This window comes from Saccoglossus kowalevskii, chromosome 1, assembly GCF_978046115.1.
Source record: "Saccoglossus kowalevskii chromosome 1, keSacKowa6.1, whole genome shotgun sequence".
Taxonomy (NCBI): domain Eukaryota; kingdom Metazoa; phylum Hemichordata; class Enteropneusta; family Harrimaniidae; genus Saccoglossus; species Saccoglossus kowalevskii.
In genome coordinates this window covers 26,055,957-26,075,380 of record NC_140641.1, presented here as the reverse complement: position 1 = coordinate 26,075,380, position 19,424 = coordinate 26,055,957, and the positions used below count along the sequence as shown (strand labels likewise).

At 45.6% G+C, this 19,424-nt stretch overlaps 13 non-coding genes and 1 pseudogene across 13 annotated transcripts; all 14 read right to left on the bottom strand.

The window, feature by feature from the left end:
• Positions 1-2,828: 2,828 nt before the first annotated feature.
• Positions 2,829-2,993, bottom strand: LOC146750671 (U1 spliceosomal RNA). The gene has a single exon (XR_014930313.1). It is a non-coding gene; the product is annotated as a U1 spliceosomal RNA (small nuclear RNA).
• A 624-nt stretch (positions 2,994-3,617) lies between these two features.
• Positions 3,618-3,752, bottom strand: LOC146750670 (U1 spliceosomal RNA; annotated as a pseudogene).
• A 6,322-nt stretch (positions 3,753-10,074) lies between these two features.
• Positions 10,075-10,239, bottom strand: LOC146750669 (U1 spliceosomal RNA). Its single transcript, XR_014930312.1, has one exon. It is a non-coding gene; the product is annotated as a U1 spliceosomal RNA (small nuclear RNA).
• A 625-nt stretch (positions 10,240-10,864) lies between these two features.
• Positions 10,865-11,029, bottom strand: LOC146750668 (U1 spliceosomal RNA). Its single transcript, XR_014930311.1, has one exon. It is a non-coding gene; the product is annotated as a U1 spliceosomal RNA (small nuclear RNA).
• A 627-nt stretch (positions 11,030-11,656) lies between these two features.
• Positions 11,657-11,821, bottom strand: LOC144347484 (U1 spliceosomal RNA). The gene has a single exon (XR_013419630.2). It is a non-coding gene; the product is annotated as a U1 spliceosomal RNA (small nuclear RNA).
• Positions 11,822-12,447: 626 nt separating this feature from the next.
• LOC146750667 (U1 spliceosomal RNA) lies at positions 12,448-12,612 on the bottom strand. The gene has a single exon (XR_014930310.1). It is a non-coding gene; the product is annotated as a U1 spliceosomal RNA (small nuclear RNA).
• A 627-nt stretch (positions 12,613-13,239) lies between these two features.
• On the bottom strand, positions 13,240-13,404 carry LOC146750666 (U1 spliceosomal RNA). Its single transcript, XR_014930601.1, has one exon. It is a non-coding gene; the product is annotated as a U1 spliceosomal RNA (small nuclear RNA).
• Positions 13,405-14,029: 625 nt separating this feature from the next.
• Positions 14,030-14,194, bottom strand: LOC146750665 (U1 spliceosomal RNA). The gene has a single exon (XR_014930309.1). It is a non-coding gene; the product is annotated as a U1 spliceosomal RNA (small nuclear RNA).
• Positions 14,195-14,819: 625 nt separating this feature from the next.
• On the bottom strand, positions 14,820-14,984 carry LOC146750664 (U1 spliceosomal RNA). Its single transcript, XR_014930306.1, has one exon. It is a non-coding gene; the product is annotated as a U1 spliceosomal RNA (small nuclear RNA).
• Positions 14,985-15,607: 623 nt separating this feature from the next.
• On the bottom strand, positions 15,608-15,772 carry LOC146750663 (U1 spliceosomal RNA). Its single transcript, XR_014930305.1, has one exon. It is a non-coding gene; the product is annotated as a U1 spliceosomal RNA (small nuclear RNA).
• A 625-nt stretch (positions 15,773-16,397) lies between these two features.
• On the bottom strand, positions 16,398-16,562 carry LOC146750662 (U1 spliceosomal RNA). The gene has a single exon (XR_014930303.1). It is a non-coding gene; the product is annotated as a U1 spliceosomal RNA (small nuclear RNA).
• A 623-nt stretch (positions 16,563-17,185) lies between these two features.
• On the bottom strand, positions 17,186-17,350 carry LOC146750661 (U1 spliceosomal RNA). The gene has a single exon (XR_014930302.1). It is a non-coding gene; the product is annotated as a U1 spliceosomal RNA (small nuclear RNA).
• A 625-nt stretch (positions 17,351-17,975) lies between these two features.
• Positions 17,976-18,140, bottom strand: LOC146750660 (U1 spliceosomal RNA). Its single transcript, XR_014930301.1, has one exon. It is a non-coding gene; the product is annotated as a U1 spliceosomal RNA (small nuclear RNA).
• A 623-nt stretch (positions 18,141-18,763) lies between these two features.
• On the bottom strand, positions 18,764-18,928 carry LOC146750659 (U1 spliceosomal RNA). The gene has a single exon (XR_014930553.1). It is a non-coding gene; the product is annotated as a U1 spliceosomal RNA (small nuclear RNA).
• Positions 18,929-19,424: the final 496 nt, after the last annotated feature.

Sequence of the window (19,424 nt, the reverse complement as noted above, 5' to 3'; positions counted from 1 at the left end):
CTTCGCTTGGAAGGCTGGAGAGAAAAGGATGGCCACGCCTCTTGAGTGTTTAGACCCAAGGCTATACAGGATGCGTCCACCCCATTCCATCTCCCATTGCTCCGCATCATCACAAGAGCTCATATACGTTTCCTGGATGCAGATAAGGTCGAATTTGGCGCTATGGCAGTGGTTAAAGAAGGCGAGTCTGGAGGCTTGGTTGCGTAGTCCCTGGATGTTTATAGAGGCGATGGTAGTCATGATATTACTGGTTAAGGATGAGACACTGCTGTAAACTTTCTATCGTCTGCTGCGATAAGAAGTGTGTATGTGTTGTGTGTACATGTTTTGTCCAAGCCAATGTTGTGCCGGAGGAAAATTTGCAGGCTGACACCGGACAAAATAATTTCACTCCCCTCTCTCCATGTTCCTTCTTACAGTGGGAACGCAGGCTGGCAAAGGATTCAGCAATGAATTCGCAACCAATGCTGGCGAACTGGTTGCAAGTAAACTTAGCATTTTTAGTAACAATTTCATGAAGTTTGGTCACTTCCGGTGGTTTCATTTTTTTTGCACTTTCATCTGTTTGACCATCATCTGAGAAGTGTCTTTTTCTATCTTCTGTTGGAGGTTTCGTGTTTTCTGGACCAGGGTGGGCTGTAGCTGGCTGCGGCAGTGTGGCTATGGCAGTCTCATATGATGATTGAGAGCTTTCACCACTACTGTGGGCTGGTGTTGGTTGATCCATTTCATTGGTCATATTCTCCGTGTTGGCTGGGATCTTGGGTGTCTGTTTTTGGGTAACAGATGGTTCGTTTGATTTGGTAACTGGTAACCTAGAAGAGGCCGTGGGAGCATGAACAGGAGACTCAGACGGAGGGTTGGTGGTTGTGTTGGCGGTTGTGTTTTCTCCGGTGGTATTTTCTATGACCATATCTTCAATGGTGGGTAAACAGTCCTGGCATGCGACTTCTACATATGGGGATTCGGATTTTTTGGAGCACTTGGTACATGATTCTATAGTTGCTTCTTTTGGAGGGACCAGATCTGAGCAGTACATGCACTTGATGTCCAAGGCTGCAACGAAGTTTCCACATTTGCAGCTAGAGGACATTGGTGGCGCATTTGCCCATGAGGGACTTTTAGAGACTTGGTTAGCAAAGGAGATTTTGCAATTCCGAGCGATGTGACCGGGTTTGTGGCAGATAGTGCACACAATGGTTTTGTCACAGTCATTTGTCGAATGGCCATGCTCAAGGCATCTGTTGCAAATGGTGGTTTTGCAGTCTTTGGATAAGTGACCTGATTGCTGGCATCTGTTGCATGTTCTCACTTGTCCCATGTATGAAACCCAAACATTACGTCCGGAGATACGTAACGCAGATGGAATGTTAGATCTCAATTTCATTTTATATTGGCGGTTACCATTGAACACTTTTGGAGCGAAGTGGTAGGTACAGAAGCGGGAGGCCAAGACCTCGCCATATTGGCTAAGAGTGTACCGAATTTCGTTGTCGTTGGTCTCAGATGGGATATGGAAAAGGGTGACGATCGTGTACTCAGTAAAATTTTTGCAATCTTCTACGCCATGCATCTTTTCAAATTTCCGTTCATTTTCTCTTCTTTTGCTGAATGAAGTGAATGTTATATCATACTTGTTACCAGGCAGAGGCTGGACACACGTCAAGTCGTCAATATTAATACCTAACTCTTTAATTCTTTTGAACAGGTCAACTGGTTTGACAGGTTCAGTCAACGTGACCGAGATAGAGGAATCTCGCCTCATTCTCGTCAGAGCAGTGATCAACAATCGGGGGAGGATTTGGGAAACGGCGCAAAGGCCAGTCCTCCAGATAGGTGACACCAACCACACAGGATACACAGGACGCCAAGTAGAAAACTAGCGACAAGCAGACAAAAAATGGGTAAGACTCACCAAGCAGAGCAGAACGAGACAGGAGCTGGTTTCTTCAGGAGCGCTTCGCAGTGTCTTCTCTTCACGGCAGCTTCCGGACTTTCCCCGGGGGCCAAAGATGGCACACACCCGGGGAGACAACAACAAATACAGTAACCAGAAACAATCAAGCAATTACTCACCAAAGAGAAGCAGCAAGGATAAGGGTTGATCAGCAGTCAAGTCACCAGTAGCAGGAAGCTGGACAATGGTTATACCAACAGCAGAAAGCAGGCCTAGAGATCACGGTTAACCCCTACGCCAGGTAAGTATGCCATTGACTGTCAACAACGGAGTACCCCATGGAATGAAACAAAACAGACACGACGGTGAGTGCCAAGAGCATCTGGAAAAAAATCGTATTCTAACTAGTAGTTGCACACAATAGACTGGTAATGTCATGACTTAAATATTAACCACATGATTTTAATGGTCGCTCATGGACATTTTACTCCACGAAATGCGTTGTATATACTGAAAATTCGCGACAAACTTGGCCACAAAGGATTCTGGGTAGAGAGAGAGATTATGCACGCACACCAAGCGGCACTAATCCCATGCCAGCGATCATCCTATCAGCGTCCGTAGCCCCCCAAATCATATGGTTGCTGTCAACCAATGGGTTTTCTTTTATGCGAAACGCGGCGTGTGAGGGCGTCAGTACTCGACAAGTACAGGTGACCTGTGGATCTGGCCAACTCTCGATTATTTCATTGCTTAGTACATCGAAAACCTGTCCATTTTTAATAAATAATAATAACTTGATCAATGGTCGACATTTCCCTGAAAATCTAGTTAGGAAACCCACATTGTTCTCACATGAGGCGGATCTGCGCGATTTCTCACTAGAGATGACCAATGTAAGAAATTAGATCTGATTTTTTAGTTTCATTATCAGGGGATAGCGCGAACGCAGTCCCCCACTAACATAAATTATGCGCCCGAGTCGCCCACATTTGGGGCGATCGCAGGTGTCAGCCCAGCCGAAGTGCAATGGGAGGGCCTCTCCCTGAGGGAACCGCCTCCATGATCACGGTTAACCCCTACGCCAGGTAAGTATGCCATTGACTGTCAACAACGGAGTACCCCATGGAATGAAACAAAACAGACACGACGGTGAGTGCCAAGAGCATCTGGAAAAAAATCGTATTCTAACTAGTAGTTGCACACAATAGACTGGTAATGTCATGACTTAAATATTAACCACATGATTTTAATGGTCGCTCATGGACATTTGACTCCACGAAATGCGTTGTATATACTGAAAATTCGCGACAAACTTGGCCACAAAGGATTCTGGGTAGAGAGAGAGAGATTATGCACGCACACCAAGCGGCACTAATCCCATGCCAGCGATCATCCTATCAGCGTCCGTAGCCCCCCAAATCATATGGTTGCTGTCAACCAATGGGTTTTCTTTTATGCGAAACGCGGCGTGTGAGGGCGTCAGTACTCGACAAGTACAGGTGACCTGTGGATCTGGCCAACTCTCGATTATTTCATTGCTTAGTACATCGAAAACCTGTCCATTTTTAATAAATAATAATAACTTGATCAATGGTCGACATTTCCCTGAAAATCTAGTTAGGAAACCCACATTGTTCTCACATGAGGCGGATCTGCGCGATTTCTCACTAGAGATGACCAATGTAAGAAATTAGATCTGATTTTTTAGTTTCATTATCAGGGGATAGCGCGAACGCAGTCCCCCACTAACATAAATTATGCGCCCGAGTCGCCCACATTTGGGGCGATCGCAGGTGTCAGCCCAGCCGAAGTGCAATGGGAGGGCCTCTCCCTGAGGGAACCGCCTATTTTTGTTTTAGGGTGGCAAAAAAAAAACCCTACTCTAAGACAAAGAATACCAACAACAACAAAAACAAAGGAAAATCTACTCTAACCTACAACTGTGCACCCTAGGCAGGCCAGCCACGCTGGGTCTAGGCACACGAGGTTACGATCCTCCCTGCCTGATCTTTTGAAACAGTTGTTAAACCAAAAGCACGACAAATAAATAAATAAAAGGCTAACAGACAACAGGAAAGATGAAACAAAAGACAGAAAAACAGAACCCTAAAGTTTAGATTTCACTTTGGAGTTGGTCTTTTCGATGAGGAATTGCCATTTTTCCGAGACGGTATCGGTGTCCTCATTATTGATGTCGGCTTCGATTCTGGAACTAATATACCTCTTGGTGTTTATGAGGACTTCTGCATATGTGACATGCTGTTTTTCAAAGTTGGCGTAGCATCTGGATTTCCAGATTTCATGTTTAATAACATTAACCATGTACAATATGACGGCCTGAATGTGAGCTTGGAGTGGTGAGGCGAGAATCCCATAGTACACATGATTTTTGCTGCAGATAATGGTGATTCCGGTGTTATGACGGATATAGTGTTCGAGCCAGGACCAGAGCAAGGATGGTGTGTCACATTCTAAGAACAGGTGGTCGAGAGTCTCTACTTGTGAGCAGTCAACTCTTGGGCAGGAGCGAGAAGTTATGCATCCCCAATGATATAGGGTGCTCTTTGTCTTCAGAGCCTTGTGAACGATTTTCCAGGCCAGCTCCTTCAACAGGTTATCCAGAAGAGGACTGTGGCACGATGCGAAAATTTTACTCCAGTTCATGTGGGGAGCTTTCAAGATGACGTGTGGGGTATGCGATAGTTTCTCAAGGAGAGTGGAATACACAGATTTTGTAGATATGATCGTCCAGTTGGATGTGCAGAGTGTCGCATGGTTTTGTTGACAAGACTTTCTGAGGTGAGCATGCCATTGTGGTGGGTCAGAAAAGTGCGGATACAGGTTAGACCAAGGCAGAGCCAGAATTGCTAGAAGGTTTTTATTCGCCCAGGACAGAGGGAAGAAGCGATCTGGGAGATCCGACACCATAGAACTACAGGAACTTTGAATAAAAATGGCATCAGCCTTCATTTGGATGTTAACCAGGCCCAATCCCCCTTCTTGTAGAGGCAGATAGAAAGTTTCCCGCTTTATAAATTCTTTCTTCCCAGACCACATGAAGTTGAAAACCAGAGGAGTGAGCATCTGAATGACAGAGTTGGGAATATTGTAGATGTGTGCAATGTACCAAAGTGGTGCGGTAACGAGGTTGTTTATGACGATGACTTTTCCGACCATTGAGAGACGTCTCTTCTCCCATTGAGTAAGAGTGGTTTTAAACTTCTTGACGCAACTGTCCCAATTGACGGCACTCATATCGATGCTCCCAAACCAGAAGCCATTGATTTTGATTCTGACCCCCGTCCAGTCAATGTTATAAGGCTTGTCTGAACGGTTTTTCCAGCTTCCTAGGAAGAGACCTTTGCATTTCGTCATATTGAGTTCAGAGCCCGAAGCAGTACCAAATCTCTCAAAAAGTTGGAACAGAGCCTTGAACGACTTATTATCAGTAACCAGAGCTGTGGAGTCATCTGCATATTGGAGAAGTTTGCATTCAGTTTTTGATCCAGGTAGTTTCACACCTTTGATTTCGGTTGAACTCTGCACAGCTGCTGCAAGCGGCTCCATGAAAATGATGTACAGCAAAGGTGAGAGTGGGCAGCCCTGACGGACACCCCTAGATAAAGAAAAGGCAGGGGACACATGCCCATTGACGGTGACCGAACTCATGATATCATTGTAGATCGTCTTGATGTAAGAACAGAAGAGTGAGCCGCAATTCAGCTGCATGAGGGTTTTATATAGGAATTTCCACTCAACCCTATCAAAGGCTTTTTTCTGATCCAAAGAAACGATAGCACTGCCAAAGCCTCTGCTATTAGCAAAAGTGGTGAAATCTCTCAGGATGCGCACGTTTTGGTGAATTGACCGCCCAGCAACACCACAGGTTTGGAAAGGCCCGATAACAGATGGAAGAACAGAATATAAACGGGTGGCGAGAGCTTTCGTGACGATTTTGTAGTCAACGTTAAGAAGGGATATAGGTCTTTTATCCCCAGGGCGCACTGCTTCGTGATGATTACCTTCTTGGGGTGAAGGCTTATTCACCAGGGTGATTAGACCCTGACGCTGGGAGGTGGATAGTTGACCTTGTGTCATGGCGATATTAATAACTTGGGTGAAATCTTCTCCTAGATCTTCCCAGAAGAGCATATAAAATTCTTTGGGAAGACCATCCAAGCCCGGGGTCTTATTATCTTTCATGTTCTTCAGAGCATCATGTAACTCTTTCTGTATAATTGGTTTGTCAAGTTGTTGTTTTTGCATGTCAGAGAAAGACCTGGTGAGCTTGCCCAGGAAGAAATCTTGCTCCTTGCAGTCTAAGTTTGGTTGTGATGTATATAATTTACTATAAAATTGGGCAAAGACAGATGGGACTTCATCCGGATCTGACACCACTTTGCCTTCAGCATTGATAACACTGGAGACCAGCTTGCTCTTGCCACGTCTGCGTTCTGTAGTTAAAAAGACGCTTGACCATCTTTCCTGCTCTTGAATAAGTTGTGCTCGCGAGCGGATTTTCGCCCCTTCCAGTTTCCTAAGCTGTAAGTCATGAATTTTCTTTTTGGTAATGTGGTAGGATCCCAGGGTAGCCCGAGTACGGTCTCCCGAGTTAAGCTTATGTGTCAGTTCTTTAAAATGATGAAGAAGTTTGTTCAGCTTTGCTCTATTGTCTTGCGATATGCGTTTTGAGTGCGTGGTGATTAGTGATTTGGCCCGAGCCTTGACTGTGTCCCACCAGTCCAAAATAGAGTCAAAGGCAGGTTTAAGGGTCTTCCATTGTTGGATGTGTTTTCTTATGCTACTCCTGACTACAGGGTCTTGGAGGGTTGAGATATTACACTTCCATACACCTCGACCTCTTGCGATGGATGTTGGCATCTTGAGTACACAGGTGATGAATTCATGGTCAGAGAATGGACAAGGAATGATTTTAGATTCAGTGGTCATGTTTTTGGGGGTCAGAAACTTGTCAATTCTAGATGCAGAAGCGTTGTTGGCACTCCTCCAGGTGAATTCCTTCGTTGAGGGATGGGAAATGCGCCAGTGATCAGTGATATTATAGTCAGAGCAGATGGAATTAAGGACATCAGAGCCGGCCCGGACTTCTGGGCTATCAAGTCCACCAAGTTTGTCAAGCAGTGGATCACTGACACAATTGAAATCACCACATAGGATTGTCTCTTTGTTTGGGGGCAAATATTGAGCAAGAGAACCGAAGAAGCTAATGCGAGCCTGAGGATTATTGGGGGCATAGACAGAACACAAACGAAAGGAAGTGGTGCCATGCGTGATGGAGACAGAAACAACTCTGCCTTCAGAATCCGTATGAACTTCATTGTACTTCGCTTGGAAGGCTGGAGAGAAAAGGATGGCCACGCCTCTTGAGTGTTTAGACCCAAGGCTATACAGGATGCGTCCACCCCATTCCATCTCCCATTGCTCCGCATCATCACAAGAGCTCATATACGTTTCCTGGATGCAGATAAGGTCGAATTTGGCGCTATGGCAGTGGTTAAAGAAGGCGAGTCTGGAGGCTTGGTTGCGTAGTCCCTGGATGTTTATAGAGGCGATGGTAGTCATGATATTACTGGTTAAGGGTGAGACACTGCTGTAAACTTTCTATCGTCTGCTGCGATAAGAAGTGTGTATGTGTTGTGTGTACATGTTTTGTCCAAGCCAATGTTGTGCCGGAGGAAAATTTGCAGGCTGACACCGGACAAAATAATTTCACTCCCCTCTCTCCATGTTCCTTCTTACAGTGGGAACGCAGGCTGGCAAAGGATTCAGCAATGAATTCGCAACCAATGCTGGCGAACTGGTTGCAAGTAAACTTAGCATTTTTAGTAACAATTTCATGAAGTTTGGTCACTTCCGGTGGTTTCATTTTTTTTGCACTTTCATCTGTTTGACCATCATCTGAGAAGTGTCTTTTTCTATCTTCTGTTGGAGGTTTCGTGTTTTCTGGACCAGGGTGGGCTGTAGCTGGCTGCGGCAGTGTGACTATGGCAGTCTCATATGATGATTGAGAGCTTTCACCACTACTGTGGGCTGGTGTTGGTTGATCCATTTCATTGGTCATATTCTCCGTGTTGGCTGGGATCTTGGGTGTCTGTTTTTGGGTAACAGATGGTTCGTTTGATTTGGTAACTGGTAACCTAGAAGAGGCCGTGGGAGCATGAACAGGAGACTCAGACGGAGGGTTGGTGGTTGTGTTGGCGGTTGTGTTTTCTCCGGTGGTATTTTCTATGACCATATCTTCAATGGTGGGTAAACAGTCCTGGCATGCGACTTCTACATATGGGGATTCGGATTTTTTGGAGCACTTGGTACATGATTCTATAGTTGCTTCTTTTGGAGGGACCAGATCTGAGCAGTACATGCACTTGATGTCCAAGGCTGCAACGAAGTTTCCACATTTGCAGCTAGAGGACATTGGTGGCGCATTTGCCCATGAGGGACTTTTAGAGACTTGGTTAGCAAAGGAGATTTTGCAATTCCGAGCGATGTGACCGGGTTTGTGGCAGATAGTGCACACAATGGTTTTGTCACAGTCATTTGTCGAATGGCCATGCTCAAGGCATCTGTTGCAAATGGTGGTTTTGCAGTCTTTGGATAAGTGACCTGATTGCTGGCATCTGTTGCATGTTCTCACTTGTCCCATGTATGAAACCCAAACATTACGTCCGGAGATACGTAACGCAGATGGAATGTTAGATCTCAATTTCATTTTATATTGGCGGTTACCATTGAACACTTTTGGAGCGAAGTGGTAGGTACAGAAGCGGGAGGCCAAGACCTCGCCATATTGGCTAAGAGTGTACCGAATTTCGTTGTCGTTGGTCTCAGATGGGATATGGAAAAGGGTGACGATCGTGTACTCAGTAAAATTTTTGCAATCTTCTACGCCATGCATCTTTTCAAATTTCCGTTCATTTTCTCTTCTTTTGCTGAATGAGGTGAATGTTATATCATACTTGTTACCAGGCAGAGGCTGGACACACGTCAAGTCGTCAATATTAATACCTAACTCTTTAATTCTTTTGAACAGGTCAACTGGTTTGACAGGTTCAGTCAACGTGACCGAGATAGAGGAATCTCGCCTCATTCTCGTCAGAGCAGTGATCAACAATCGGGGGAGGATTTGGGAAACGGCGCAAAGGCCAGTCCTCCAGATAGGTGACACCAACCACACAGGATACACAGGACGCCAAGTAGAAAACTAGCGACAAGCAGACAAATAATGGGTAAGACTCACCAAGCAGAGCAGAACGAGACAGGAGCTGGTTTCTTCAGGAGCGCTTCGCAGTGTCTTCTCTTCACGGCAGCTTCCGGACTTTCCCCGGGCGCCAAAGATGGCACACACCCGGGGAGACAACAACAAATACAGTAACCAGAAACAATCAAGCAATTACTCACCAAAGAGAAGCAGCAAGGATAAGGGTTGATCAGCAGTCAAGTCACCAGTAGCAGGAAGCTGGACAATGGTTATACCAACAGCAGAAAGCAGGCCTAGAGATCACGGTTAACCCCTACGCCAGGTAAGTATGCCATTGACTGTCAACAACGGAGTACCCCATGGAATGAAACAAAACAGACACGACGGTGAGTGCCAAGAGCATCTGGAAAAAATCGTATTCTAACTAGAAGTTGCGCACAATAGACTGGTAATGTCATGACTTAAATATTAACCACATGATTTTAATGGTCGCTCATGGACATTTGACTCCACGAAATGCGTTGTATATACTGAAAATTCGCGACAAACTTGGCCACAAAGGATTCTGGGTAGAGAGAGAGAGAGATTATGCACGCACACCAAGCGGCACTAATCCCATGCCAGCGATCATCCTATCAGCGTCCGTAGCCCCCCAAATCATATGGTTGCTGTCAACCAATGGGTTTTCTTTTATGCGAAACGCGGCGTGTGAGGGCGTCAGTACTCGACAAGTACAGGTGACCTGTGGATCAGGCCAACTCTCGATTATTTCATTGCTTAGTACATCGAAAACCTGTCCATATTTAATAAATAATAATAACTTGATCAATGGTCGACATTTCCCTGAAAATCTAGTTAGGAAACCCACATTGTTCTCACATGAGGCGGATCTGCGCGATTTCTCACTAGAGATGACCAATGTAAGAAATTAGATCTGATTTTTTAGTTTCATTATCAGGGGATAGCGCGAACGCAGTCCCCCACTAACATAAATTATGCGCCCGAGTCGCCCACATTTGGGGCGATCGCAGGTGTCAGCCCAGCCGAAGTGCAATGGGAGGGCCTCTCCCTGAGGGAACCGCCTCCATGATCACGGTTAACCCCTACGCCAGGTAAGTATGCCATTGACTGTCAACAACGGAGTACCCCATGGAATGAAACAAAACAGACACGACGGTGAGTGCCAAGAGCATCTGGAAAGAATCGTATTCTAACTAGTAGTTGCACACAATAGACTGGTAATGTCATGACTTAAATATTAACCACATGATTTTAATGGTCGCTCATGGACATTTGACTCCACGAAATGCGTTGTATATACTGAAAATTCGCGACAAACTTGGCCACAAAGGATTCTGGGTAGAGAGAGAGAGAGATTATGCACGCACACCAAGCGGCACTAATCCCATGCCAGCGATCATCCTATCAGCGTCCGTAGCCCCCCAAATCATATGGTTGCTGTCAACCAATGGGTTTTCTTTTATGCGAAACGCGGCGTGTGAGGGCGTCAGTACTCGACAAGTACAGGTGACCTGTGGATCTGGCCAACTCTCGATTATTTCATTGCTTAGTACATCGAAAACCTGTCCATATTTAATAAATAATAATAACTTGATCAATGGTCGACATTTCCCTGAAAATCTAGTTAGGAAACCCACATTGTTCTCACATGAGGCGGATCTGCGCGATTTCTCACTAGAGATGACCAATGTAAGAAATTAGATCTGATTTTTTAGTTTCATTATCAGGGGATAGCGCGAACGCAGTCCCCCACTAACATAAATTATGCGCCCGAGTCGCCCACATTTGGGGCGATCGCAGGTGTCAGCCCAGCCGAAGTGCAATGGGAGGGCCTCTCCCTGAGGGAACCGCCTCCATGATCACGGTTAACCCCTACGCCAGGTAAGTATGCCATTGACTGTCAACAACGGAGTACCCCATGGAATGAAACAAAACAGACACGACGGTGAGTGCCAAGAGCATCTGGAAAAAAAATCGTATTCTAACTAGTAGTTGCACACAATAGACTGGTAATGTCATGACTTAAATATTAACCACATGATTTTAATGGTCGCTCATGGACATTTGACTCCACGAAATGCGTTGTATATACTGAAAATTCGCGACAAACTTGGCCACAAAGGATTCTGGGTAGAGAGAGAGAGAGATTATGCACGCACACCAAGCGGCACTAATCCCATGCCAGCGATCATCCTATCAGCGTCCGTAGCCCCCCAAATCATATGGTTGCTGTCAACCAATGGGTTTTCTTTTATGCGAAACGCGGCGTGTGAGGGCGTCAGTACTCGACAAGTACAGGTGACCTGTGGATCTGGCCAACTCTCGATTATTTCATTGCTTAGTACATCGAAAACCTGTCCATTTTTAATAAATAATAATAACTTGATCAATGGTCGACATTTCCCTGAAAATCTAGTTAGGAAACCCACATTGTTCTCACATGAGGCGGATCTGCGCGATTTCTCACTAGAGATGACCAATGTAAGAAATTAGATCTGATTTTTTAGTTTCATTATCAGGGGATAGCGCGAACGCAGTCCCCCACTAACATAAATTATGCGCCCGAGTCGCCCACATTTGGGGCGATCGCAGGTGTCAGCCCAGCCGAAGTGCAATGGGAGGGCCTCTCCCTGAGGGAACCGCCTCCATGATCACGGTTAACCCCTACGCCAGGTAAGTATGCCATTGACTGTCAACAACGGAGTACCCCATGGAATGAAACAAAACAGACACGACGGTGAGTGCCAAGAGCATCTGGAAAAAAATCGTATTCTAACTAGTAGTTGCACACAATAGACTGGTAATGTCATGACTTAAATATTAACCACATGATTTTAATGGTCGCTCATGGACATTTGACTCCACGAAATGCGTTGTATATACTGAAAATTCGCGACAAACTTGGCCACAAAGGATTCTGGGTAGAGAGAGAGAGAGATTATGCACGCACACCAAGCGGCACTAATCCCATGCCAGCGATCATCCTATCAGCGTCCGTAGCCCCCCAAATCATATGGTTGCTGTCAACCAATGGGTTTTCTTTTATGCGAAACGCGGCGTGTGAGGGCGTCAGTACTCGACAAGTACAGGTGACCTGTGGATCAGGCCAACTCTCGATTATTTCATTGCTTAGTACATCGAAAACCTGTCCATATTTAATAAATAATAATAACTTGATCAATGGTCGACATTTCCCTGAAAATCTAGTTTGGAAACCCACATTGTTCTCACATGAGGCGGATCTGCGCGATTTCTCACTAGAGATGACCAATGTAAGAAATTAGATCTGATTTTTTAGTTTCATTATCAGGGGATAGCGCGAACGCAGTCCCCCACTAACATAAATTATGCGCCCGAGTCGCCCACATTTGGGGCGATCGCAGGTGTCAGCCCAGCCGAAGTGCAATGGGAGGGCCTCTCCCTGAGGGAACCGCCTCCATGATCACGGTTAACCCCTACGCCAGGTAAGTATGCCATTGACTGTCAACAACGGAGTACCCCATGGAATGAAACAAAACAGACACGACGGTGAGTGCCAAGAGCATCTGGAAAGAATCGTATTCTAACTAGTAGTTGCACACAATAGACTGGTAATGTCATGACTTAAATATTAACCACATGATTTTAATGGTCGCTCATGGACATTTGACTCCACGAAATGCGTTGTATATACTGAAAATTCGCGACAAACTTGGCCACAAAGGATTCTGGGTAGAGAGAGAGAGAGAGATTATGCACGCACACCAAGCGGCACTAATCCCATGCCAGCGATCATCCTATCAGCGTCCGTAGCCCCCCAAATCATATGGTTGCTGTCAACCAATGGGTTTTCTTTTATGCGAAACGCGGCGTGTGAGGGCGTCAGTACTCGACAAGTACAGGTGACCTGTGGATCAGGCCAACTCTCGATTATTTCATTGCTTAGTACATCGAAAACCTGTCCATATTTAATAAATAATAATAACTTGATCAATGGTCGACATTTCCCTGAAAATCTAGTTAGGAAACCCACATTGTTCTCACATGAGGCGGATCTGCGCGATTTCTCACTAGAGATGACCAATGTAAGAAATTAGATCTGATTTTTTAGTTTCATTATCAGGGGATAGCGCGAACGCAGTCCCCCACTAACATAAATTATGCGCCCGAGTCGCCCACATTTGGGGCGATCGCAGGTGTCAGCCCAGCCGAAGTGCAATGGGAGGGCCTCTCCCTGAGGGAACTGCCTCCATGATCACGGTTAACCCCTACGCCAGGTAAGTATGCCATTGACTGTCAACAACGGAGTACCCCATGGAATGAAACAAAACAGACACGACGGTGAGTGCCAAGAGCATCTGGAAAAAATCGTATTCTAACTAGTAGTTGCACACAATAGACTGGTAATGTCATGACTTAAATATTAACCACATGATTTTAATGGTCGCTCATGGACATTTGACTCCACGAAATGCGTTGTATATACTGAAAATTCGCGACAAACTTGGCCACAAAGGATTCTGGGTAGAGAGAGAGAGAGATTATGCACGCACACCAAGCGGCACTAATCCCATGCCAGCGATCATCCTATCAGCGTCCGTAGCCCCCCAAATCATATGGTTGCTGTCAACCAATGGGTTTTCTTTTATGCGAAACGTGGCGTGTGAGGGCGTCAGTACTCGACAAGTACAGGTGACCTGTGGATCTGGCCAACTCTCGATTATTTCATTGCTTAGTACATCGAAAACCTGTCCATTTTTAATAAATAATAATAACTTGATCAATGGTCGACATTTCCCTGAAAATCTAGTTAGGAAACCCACATTGTTCTCACATGAGGCGGATCTGCGCGATTTCTCACTAGAGATGACCAATGTAAGAAATTAGATCTGATTTTTTAGTTTCATTATCAGGGGATAGCGCGAACGCAGTCCCCCACTAACATAAATTATGCGCCCGAGTCGCCCACATTTGGGGCGATCGCAGGTGTCAGCCCAGCCGAAGTGCAATGGGAGGGCCTCTCCCTGAGGGAACCGCCTCCATGATCACGGTTAACCCCTACGCCAGGTAAGTATGCCATTGACTGTCAACAACGGAGTACCCCATGGAATGAAACAAAACAGACACGACGGTGAGTGCCAAGAGCATCTGGAAAAAATCGTATTCTAACTAGTAGTTGCACACAATAGACTGGTAATGTCATGACTTAAATATTAACCACATGATTTTAATGGTCGCTCATGGACATTTGACTCCACGAAATGCGTTGTATATACTGAAAATTCGCGACAAACTTGGCCACAAAGGATTCTGGGTAGAGAGAGAGAGAGATTATGCACGCACACCAAGCGGCACTAATCCCATGCCAGCGATCATCCTATCAGCGTCCGTAGCCCCCCAAATCATATGGTTGCTGTCAACCAATGGGTTTTCTTTTATGCGAAACGCGGCGTGTGAGGGCGTCAGTACTCGACAAGTACAGGTGACCTGTGGATCTGGCCAACTCTCGATTATTTCATTGCTTAGTACATCGAAAACCTGTCCATTTTTAATAAATAATAATAACTTGATCAATGGTCGACATTTCCCTGAAAATCTAGTTAGGAAACCCACATTGTTCTCACATGAGGCGGATCTGCGCGATTTCTCACTAGAGATGACCAATGTAAGAAATTAGATCTGATTTTTTAGTTTCATTATCAGGGGATAGCGCGAACGCAGTCCCCCACTAACATAAATTATGCGCCCGAGTCGCCCACATTTGGGGCGATCGCAGGTGTCAGCCCAGCCGAAGTGCAATGGGAGGGCCTCTCCCTGAGGGAACCGCCTCCATGATCACGGTTAACCCCTACGCCAGGTAAGTATGCCATTGACTGTCAACAACGGAGTACCCCATGGAATGAAACAAAACAGACACGACGGTGAGTGCCAAGAGCATCTGGAAAAAATCGTATTCTAACTAGTAGTTGCACACAATAGACTGGTAATGTCATGACTTAAATATTAACCACATGATTTTAATGGTCGCTCATGGACATTTGACTCCACGAAATGCGTTGTATATACTGAAAATTCGCGACAAACTTGGCCACAAAGGATTCTGGGTAGAGAGAGAGAGATTATGCACGCACACCAAGCGGCACTAATCCCATGCCAGCGATCATCCTATCAGCGTCCGTAGCCCCCCAAATCATATGGTTGCTGTCAACCAATGGGTTTTCTTTTATGCGAAACGCGGCGTGTGAGGGCGTCAGTACTCGACAAGTACAGGTGACCTGTGGATCTGGCCAACTCTCGATTATTTCATTGCTTAGTACATCGAAAACCTGTCCATTTTTAATAAATAATAATAACTTGATCAATGGTCGACATTTCCCTGAAAATCTAGTTAGGAAACCCACATTGTTCTCACATGAGGCGGATCTGCGCGATTTCTCACTAGAGATGACCAATGTAAGAAATTAGATCTGATTTTTTAGTTTCATTATCAGGGGATAGCGCGAACGCAGTCCCCCACTAACATAAATTATGCGCCCGAGTCGCCCACATTTGGGGCGATCGCAGGTGTCAGCCCAGCCGAAGTGCAATGGGAGGGCCTCTCCCTGAGGGAACCGCCTCCATGATCACGGTTAACCCCTACGCCAGGTAAGTATGCCATTGACTGTCAACAACGGAGTACCCCATGGAATGAAACAAAACAGACACGACGGTGAGTGCCAAGAGCATCTGGAAAAAATCGTATTCTAACTAGTAGTTGCACACAATAGACTGGTAATGTCATGACTTAAATATTAACCACATGATTTTAATGGTCGCTCATGGACATTTGACTCCACGAAATGCGTTGTATATACTGAAAATTCGCGACAAACTTGGCCACAAAGGATTCTGGGTAGAGAGAGAGAGAGATTATGCACGCACACCAAGCGGCACTAATCCCATGCCAGCGATCATCCTATCAGCGTCCGTAGCCCCCCAAATCATATGGTTGCTGTCAACCAATGGGTTTTCTTTTATGCGAAACGCGGCGTGTGAGGGCGTCAGTACTCGACAAGTACAGGTGACCTGTGGATCAGGCCAACTCTCGATTATTTCATTGCTTAGTACATCGAAAACCTGTCCATATTTAATAAATAATAATAACTTGATCAATGGTCGACATTTCCCTGAAAATCTAGTTAGGAAACCCACATTGTTCTCACATGAGGCGGATCTGCGCGATTTCTCACTAGAGATGACCAATGTAAGAAATTAGATCTGATTTTTTAGTTTCATTATCAGGGGATAGCGCGAACGCAGTCCCCCACTAACATAAATTATGCGCCCGAGTCGCCCACATTTGGGGCGATCGCAGGTGTCAGCCCAGCCGAAGTGCAATGGGAGGGCCTCTCCCTGAGGGAACCGCCTCCATGATCACGGTTAACCCCTACGCCAGGTAAGTATGCCATTGACTGTCAACAACGGAGTACCCCATGGAATGAAACAAAACAGACACGACGGTGAGTGCCAAGAGCATCTGGAAAAAATCGTATTCTAACTCGTAGTTGCACACAATAGACTGGTAATGTCATAACTTAAATATTAACCACATGATTTTAATGGTCGCTCATGGACATTTGACTCCACGAAATGCGTTGTATATACTGAAAATTCGCGACAAACTTTGCCACAAAGGATTCTGGGTAGAGAGAGAGAGATTATGCACGCACACCAAGCGGCACTAATCCCATGCCAGCGATCATCCTATCAGCGTCCGTAGCCCCCCAAATCATATGGTTGCTGTCAACCAATGGGTTTTCTTTTATGCGAAACGCGGCGTGTGAGGGCGTCAGTACTCGACAAGTACAGGTGACCTGTGGATCAGGCCAACTCTCGATTATTTCATTGCTTAGTACATCGAAAACCTGTCCATATTTAATAAATAATAATAACTTGATCAATGGTCGACATTTCCCTGAAAATCTAGTTAGGAAACCCACATTGTTCTCACATGAGGCGGATCTGCGCGATTTCTCACTAGAGATGACCAATGTAAGAAATTAGATCTGATTTTTTAGTTTCATTATCAGGGGATAGCGCGAACGCAGTCCCCCACTAACATAAATTATGCGCCCGAGTCGCCCACATTTGGGGCGATCGCAGGTGTCAGCCCAGCCGAAGTGCAATGGGAGGGCCTCTCCCTGAGGGAACCGCCTCCATGATCACGGTTAACCCCTACGCCAGGTAAGTATGCCATTGACTGTCAACAACGGAGTACCCCATGGAATGAAACAAAACAGACACGACGGTGAGTGCCAAGAGCATCTGGAAAAAATCGTATTCTAACTAGTAGTTGCACACAATAGACTGGTAATGTCATGACTTAAATATTAACCACATGATTTTAATGGTCGCTCATGGACATTTGACTCCACGAAATGCGTTGTATATACTGAAAATTCGCGACAAACTTGGCCACAAAGGATTCTGGGTAGAGAGAGAGAGAGATTATGCACGCACACCAAGCGGCACTAATCCCATGCCAGCGATCATCCTATCAGCGTCCGTAGCCCCCCAAATCATATGGTTGCTGTCAACCAATGGGTTTTCTTTTATGCGAAACGCGGCGTGTGAGGGCGTCAGTACTCGACAAGTACAGGTGACCTGTGGATCTGGCCAACTCTCGATTATTTCATTGCTTAGTACATCGAAAACCTGTCCATTTTTAATAAATAATAATAACTTGATCAATGGTCGACATTTCCCTGAAAATCTAGTTAGGAAACCCACATTGTTCTCACATGAGGCGGATCTGCGCGATTTCTCACTAGAGATGACCAATGTAAGAAATTAGATCTGATTTTTTAGTTTCATTATCAGGGGATAGCGCGAACGCAGTCCCCCACTAACATAAATTATGCGCCCGAGTCGCCCACATTTGGGGCGATCGCAGGTGTCAGCCCAGCCGAAGTGCAATGGGAGGGCCTCTCCCTGAGGGAACCGCCTCCATGATCACGGTTAACCCCTACGCCAGGTAAGTATGCCATTGACTGTCAACAACGGAGTACCCCATGGAATGAAACAAAACAGACACGACGGTGAGTGCCAAGAGCATCTGGAAAAAATCGTATTCTAACTAGTAGTTGCACACAATAGACTGGTAATGTCATGACTTAAATATTAACCACATGATTTTAATGGTCGCTCATGGACATTTGACTCCACGAAATGCGTTGTATATACTGAAAATTCGCGACAAACTTGGCCACAAAGGATTCTGGGTAGAGAGAGAGAGATTATGCACGCACACCAAGCGGCACTAATCCCATGCCAGCGATCATCCTATCAGCGTCCGTAGCCCCCCAAATCATATGGTTGCTGTCAACCAATGGGTTTTCTTTTATGCGAAACGCGGCGTGTGAGGGCGTCAGTACTCGACAAGTACAGGTGACCTGTGGATCTGGCCAACTCTCGATTATTTCATTGCTTAGTACATCGAAAACCTGTCCATTTTTAATAAATAATAATAACTTGATCAATGGTCGACATTTCCCTGAAAATCTAGTTAGGAAACCCACATTGTTCTCACATGAGGCGGATCTGCGCGATTTCTCACTAGAGATGACCAATGTAAGAAATTAGATCTGATTTTTTAGTTTCATTATCAGGGGATAGCGCGAACGCAGTCCCCCACTAACATAAATTATGCGCCCGAGTCGCCCACATTTGGGGCGATCGCAGGTGTCAGCCCAGCCGAAGTGCAATGGGAGGGCCTCTCCTTGAGGGAACCGCCTCCATGATCACGGTTAACCCCTACGCCAGGTAAGTATGCCATTGACTGTCAACAACGGAGTACCCCATGGAATGAAACAAAACAGACACGACGGTGAGTGCCAAGAGCATCTGGAAAAAAAATCGTATTCTAACTAGTAGTTGCACACAATAGACTGGTAATGTCATGACTTAAATATTAACCACATGATTTTAATGGTCGCTCATGGACATTTGACTCCACGAAATGCGTTGTATATACTGAAAATTCGCGACAAACTTGGCCACAAAGGATTCTGGGTAGAGAGAGAGAGAGATTATGCACGCACACCAAGCGGCACTAATCCCATGCCAGCGATCATCCTATCAGCGTCCGTAGCCCCCCAAATCATATGGTTGCTGTCAACCAATGGGTTTTCTTTTATGCGAAACGCGGCGTGTGAGGGCGTCAGTACTCGACAAGTACAGGTGACCTGTGGATCTGGCCAACTCTCGATTATTTCATTGCTTAGTACATCGAAAACCTGTCCATTTTTAATAAATAATATTAACTTG